The sequence below is a fragment of the Schistocerca gregaria genome, chromosome 2 (assembly GCF_023897955.1).
Source record: "Schistocerca gregaria isolate iqSchGreg1 chromosome 2, iqSchGreg1.2, whole genome shotgun sequence".
Classification (NCBI taxonomy): Eukaryota; Metazoa; Arthropoda; class Insecta; order Orthoptera; family Acrididae; genus Schistocerca; species Schistocerca gregaria.
The window spans coordinates 339357498-339364074 of NC_064921.1; positions in this window are offsets into that span (position 1 = coordinate 339357498).

Genomic DNA, 6577 nt, shown 5'->3' on the forward strand with positions numbered 1-6577 from the left:
GGAAATTGAATCGTGGTTGAAAATAACATCCTTTGTTCAATGACAACATGTCAGATGGGAAAATTATTTGGCTGTGCATATTTCCACACTGATCCTGCTGAAATGGCAGTTAACGGTTTTAGAAAACGTGGAATTTATCTGTTCAATTGAAATGTGTTCAGAAGTCCTGACTTCACTGTACAGTCTAGGAATGAAGCACTTACCGAGAGCCAAGATCAACAGTCACCTATCAAGGGACTTCAAACAACTGATGATATCCACATAGCTTCTGCAAGGAATATTGTAAGTGCTGCAGACATGTGTTTCCTGTCATCCAGTTCTAATACAATTGTTAACGACTTGGCATGTTGTTCTGAACTAAACTCACCCTCTTTATTATCACAAATTCATTCAAGTTGGTTTATGCGATCTGCATACTTGAGTCCTCTGCCATCTATTTCTAATGCTGCTGCCCAAAGAAGGTTTAGAGCAGGCTCTGCAAAGATCATAACTTCATTGTCACAGGAACAATAACTGGCAAAAAGTCAAATGAAGAAGATCGTCAGAGTTTGGTAATCAAAAAATTGCAAGGCCTACCCAGACTAAAGGCTCTCAGAAGATTACAAGAAGAATTCTTATGCGCACAGAATGTCAAGAAAGGGGAACAGAGGGAGAACATTTCTAGATCTTCCAAGTCCATCTTCTTCAGAAGATTCAGAATTTTCTTGTGTGTCTGAGGAAGATGATTGGAGAAATGAAAGTAATGTTGCAGCTCACATTGAATATATTGTTCACTGTTGTTTTCAGATGGTTGGAGAGGTGTAGAATGGATACTTTGTCAAATACGTTCATACATAAACTTGTGCAGGTATTCAGAAAAAGAATTTCATGCTCTTGAAGTGTAAATAACTGAATAATGAACACTATGTGGTCATTTTAGTTATTTTTCTTTAATTTATTATAACAGGTTCAAAGTAAGAAAATAATTTTCATTTAAGTGTTTTCTTTTTGTGCCTGAAGAACTTAAAACAGTGCATTATCTGTTTACAGAAAAAATGTGTAAACTATTTCTAGTAGTAACTCATTTTATTGTCATATATCTGACTGAAAATTATACGAGAAAGTGGTACCTTGTAATAGGAGCCACCCCTATACTGGGAACCATTTTTGGGATTTTTTTAAAAATAATCCACAAATGAAAGATTTTACATTTAACAAGCTAAAGGCCAAATAAACCTAATCTTAGAAGCCCATATTTTAATACAAGTGTACAACTAGTGCATAATTCTTAATGGTGTGAGACAAAATCAAAAGCTACCCCATATTAGGACATTTTACAACACCAAATAAATTAATAAGAGATTATGCTGATCCCTCAATTGTACATAAAACAGGTCAGAACACTGTTGCAGAAACAACAACAAACCATGCTAAATTTTAAAAAGTGCAAAACTCCCAAGTTTGGCAATTTTACAGAAGCTTGAAATTCAGCACAAACTTCAAAGCAAGGCACATTTGATAGTTTCCACAATGAAAATCTCTCTTGAAATCTGGCAGAAAACCCAAAGTGCTTCTGGTAGTATTTAAAATAAACCAGTGACAAGATGTATTCAATGTCTTCACTGCACAATACCAATGGTGATGCTACTAATGACAATGCCACTAAAGCAGAGTTACTAAAGACAGTTTCCCAGAATTCCTTCACCAGCATTCGAATCAAGAATAACTGCCAAATTGAGTAACTTGGAAGTAGGAATCCCTGGTGCAGCGAAACGTTTAAGGAGAAATCAATGGAGTTGGGTCCAAAAAGTAGATTTTTCAAAAGTATAATTTTTTAATATGCAGATTTGATCTATATTGTATATGAATTTTGTTGTGATAGCAGCATTAGAAATGCCTTTACAATATTAAATTTCTTGATTCTACACTGGCAGCTACCCTTATCTTTTCTGACATTTGGGAAACTGCTTGTTTCAATGGAATTGTTGTGAGTGTAATTTATGACTGCAGTCAAGCCACATTCAGATTTCTTGTAAATCCTGATTTACTAAGGAAGTGTCTTTATGGGAATACACAAAATACAAACGAAAGCCTCAGTAATTTAACTAGGATTAGATGCTCAAAATAGACATTCTGTGGTCTTGAAGTACTCAAAATATATGAAAGAACTCTGTGAAGGAGTTTCATGTTCCAATGACAGAAATAATTGCGGATTTGAAGTGCTAAAGAGGGTTCTCATACACTCCTGGAAATGGAAAAAAGAACACATTGACACCGGTGTGTCAGACCCACCATACTTGCTCCAGACACTGCGAGAGGGCTGTACAAGCAATGATCACACGCACGGCACAGCGGACACACCAGGAACCACAGTGTTGGCCGTCGAATGGCGCTAGCCGCGCAGCATTTGTGCACCGCCGCCGTCAGTGTCAGCCAGTTTGCCGTGGCATACGGAGCTCCATCGCAGTCTTTAACACTGGTAGCATGCCGCGACAGCGTGGACGTGAACCGTATGTGCAGTTGACGGACTTTGAGCGAGGGCGTATAGTGGGCATCCGGGAGGCCGGGTGGACGTATCGCCGAATTGCTCAACACGTGGGGCGTGAGGTCTCCACAGTACATCGATGTTGTCGCCAGTGGTCGGTGGAAGGTGCACGTGCCCGTCGACCTGGGACCGGACCACAGCGACGCACAGATGCACGCCAACACCGTAGGATCCTACGCAGTGCCGTAGGGGACCGCACCGCCACTTCCCAGCAAATTAGGGACACTGTTGCTCCTGGGGTATCGGCGAGGACCATTCGCAACCGTCTCCATGAAGCTGGGCTACGGTCCCGCACACCGTTAGGCCGTCTTCCGCTCACGCCCCAACATCGTGCAGCCCGCCTCCAGTGGTGAATGGAGGGACGAATGGAGACGTGTCGTCTTCAGCGATGAGAGTCGCTTCTGCCTTGGTGCCAATGATGGTCGTATGCGTGTTTGGCGCCGTGCAGGTGAGCGCCACAATCAGGACTGCATACGACCGAGGCACACAGGGCCAACACCCGGCATCATGGTGTGGGGAGCGATCTCCTACACTGGCTGTACACCTCTGGTGATCGTCGAGGGGACACTGAATAGTGCACAGTACATCCAAACCGTCATCGAACCCATCGTTCTACCATTCCTAGACCGGCAAGGGAACTTGCTGTTCCAACAGGACAATGCACGTCCGCATGTATCCCGTGCCACCCAACGTGCTCTAGAAGGTGTAAGTCAACTACCCTGGCCAGCAAGATCTCCGGATCTGTCCACCATTGAGCATGTTTGGGACTGGATGAAGCGTCGTCTCACGCGGTCTGCACATCCAGCACAAACGCTGGTCCAACTGAGGCGCCAGGTGGAAATGGCATGGCAAGCCGTTCCACAGGACTACATCCAGCATCTCTACGATCGTCTCCATGGGAGAATAGCAGCCTGCATTGCTGCGAAAGGTGGATATACACTGTACTAGTGCCGACATTGTGCATGCTCTGTTGCCTGTGTCTATGTGCCTGTGGTTCTGTCAGTGTGATCATGTGATGTATCTGACCCCAGGAATGTGTCAATAAAGTTTCCCCTTCCTGGGACAATGAATTCACGGGGTTCTTATTTCAATTTCCAGGAGTGTAGACTCAGGTGTGTTAACAACAAGCATTTTACACCATCGATGAAGGTAGGGTCAAGAGATATGAAAGAGCACTGTCTTACTTACAAATACAGGTCAGACAGATTTGAAAACGGGAGAACAGGAACATGGAGGAGGAGGAGTATCAGTAGGGAGGATTTTAAAATTGAGGTAAGCTTATTACATGTATAAGTATGAGAAAAAATTTTTGAACTAGATTTTCTCAGTTTTATATTTTTTGCATAATCAGAAGCCTTTTCTCAATAAACATATCTGCTAACGCTATGAAATTTTCAGGAGCTGTTTCAAATATGGTGCTGTCACACTGGAACTAAAATAATATGAGATTCTGCAATTACCCTGATTTTTATAGGATGGTATGTAGAAAAAAACTTGTATGCATAAATTTTAAAACTTTGCCTATAATACAATTCATACTATAAATTAATGATTGTAGTTTAGTGGTCTTAGAATCTTCTTAGGATACTGCAGTACCACTTTCAAATTCATTCATGATTAGAATTTAAGTTATGGGTTTTTGCAAAAAAGACAAAAAACTAAAATTTCAAGTTCCTGACAAAATATTAAATTTGTATCTTTTATTATATTTTTCCGTTAAAAGACACCTCGTTTTCTACACGAAAGCGAAATTTTATATCTGTACTTCAATAACTATAGCTGTATGATTTATTAAATAAATGTTTACAATTTCAATATATACCTTTAAATATCTTCATTGTCCACCAGTTTCTTCCTTTCAGAGTATGCTTATACATAGCACCATGCTTAGCAATCACTCATCGAATATATAAAGACTGGAAAGTTGCAAAAGTCACACCAATGCCGAACAAAGGGAACACATGTAATCCACTAAATCACAGACCCATATCATTGACTTCGATTTGCTGTAGGATTCTGGAACATATACTTTGTTCAAACATTATGAATTACCTCGAAGAAAATGTTTTTTTGACAAATTATCAACACAGATTCAGAAAAATCATTCTTGCGAAATACAGCAAGCTCTTTATTCTGATGAAGCAATGAGTGCTATCAATAGGGGATGTCAAGGTGATTCCACATTTTTGGATTTCCAAAAGGCTTTTGACATTGTTCCTCACAAGTGACTTCTAATCAACTTGTGTCTCTATAAAAGTATCGTCTCTGTTGTGTTACTGGATTCATGATTTCTTGTCAGAAATATCACAGTTCATAGTAACTAAGAGAAAGTCATCAAATAAAGCATAAGTAATATATGGCGTTCCCAAAGTATGTGTTACAGGTCCTATGCTGTTCCTGATCCACATCAACAATTTAGGAGATAATGTGAGCAGCCCTCTTAGATGGTTCACAGATGTTGCTGTCATTTATCATCTTGTAAACTCAAAGATGATCAAAAGCCATTGAAAAATGATTTGCAAGTGATATTTTTATGGTACAAAAAGTGGCAATCGATTCTAAATAATGAATAGTGTGGTGTCATGCACATGAATACTAAAAGTAATCCGCTAAATTTGGGTTACACAATAAATCATACAACTCTTAAAGCTGTAAATTCAAATAAATACTTAGGAATTACTATTACAAATACCTTAAATTGGAATGGTCACATAGATAATGTTGTGGGGAAAGCAAACCAAACAATGTGATTACACTTAGAAAATGCCACAGATTCACTAAAGAGACTGCTTATGCTACACTTGTCCTCACGCTTCTGGAGCATTGCTGCGCAGTGTGGTATTTGCATCAGATAGGCTTTCACGGAGGACATCGAAAAATTTGAACGGGCGACTCGTTTTGTATTATTGTGCACTGATGTATGTCTGTGAAAAGCTGCTGCCATCATTCTCGTAAGGCTGTCAACTAGCTGGCAACTGGCTACATCTTGTAAGAGACGGTAATATGCCAAGAGGTCAGCTCCTATAATAATCGGCATCGTAACGTCGACGACAGTTAAGTCCCAAAGGAATGGGTGGCTCAATCCCAAATTCAACTTGGTCCACTGCATTCCGTAAGTCGATGGACGATTTATTAGCGGCAATTAGGCAGAATGCCATTAGCGGTCTAGAGCCGTCCGTTGAAGTTCTCAGTAGGATGCTTAAATCCGAATCAGTGTCTTTCAAGTACCCCTAGGTGGACCTTCTATCGCTACTGAACAGGTGCCATGACTCCGTGGGGTAATCGGTTATGTCTACTATCGACTGCCACTGGCATTTGTATATGAACACAGTGCTGCATATTTTTGTGAATGTTCACCAAACCTATGGTGGCAGAAGTACATAGGTTGTTACATGCTCGACGACTCAGCATTGGTTGACGATTGGCTTCTGCAACTCCAGCGATAACGTCCTCTACCGTTCCAATCACCACTGTGTGACAGCAGCGTGCAGATATGCTTGCATAACGTCTCAACATTTGCCGCCAACGAGTCGAATTCTGTGCGCGCGACTTACGCTGCAACTGTTACTCTACTGCACAGCACTGTCATTGCACTAAACTGGGTGGGTGCGATGGGCTCTTGAATTCGACTGGTGAACTTCGGCACCGACTGGTGAACTCCGCCACCACATGCGACTTTTCTGTTAGTGACACCATGATCACTTTGGTCAGTGGCGGTAGTCTGCTGCTCCACAGTGTGCATAGTAGATTGTAGGGTAATTACATCCACATTGCTCAGTAGGTGGGGCATATGTAGCGATGGCTTGCATTCGCCTTCTTGTGTCAACACTTGACTGATTCGCTCCTCATGTGGCGCTGCGACTATCTATATTAATACCGACTTAAGCCTCTTGTAAGATTTCTGTTGAGGTAGCTCAGTAATCAAATTGTACACATAGCGGTGGGCAAGTTGACTCACGATGACGGCGAATTTCGTCGAGCTGTCCACAATTTCCGCTTAGCAAAAGCTGGCTTCCATTTGAATTAACCATAGAAACAGGTTGTTCGGCCTGA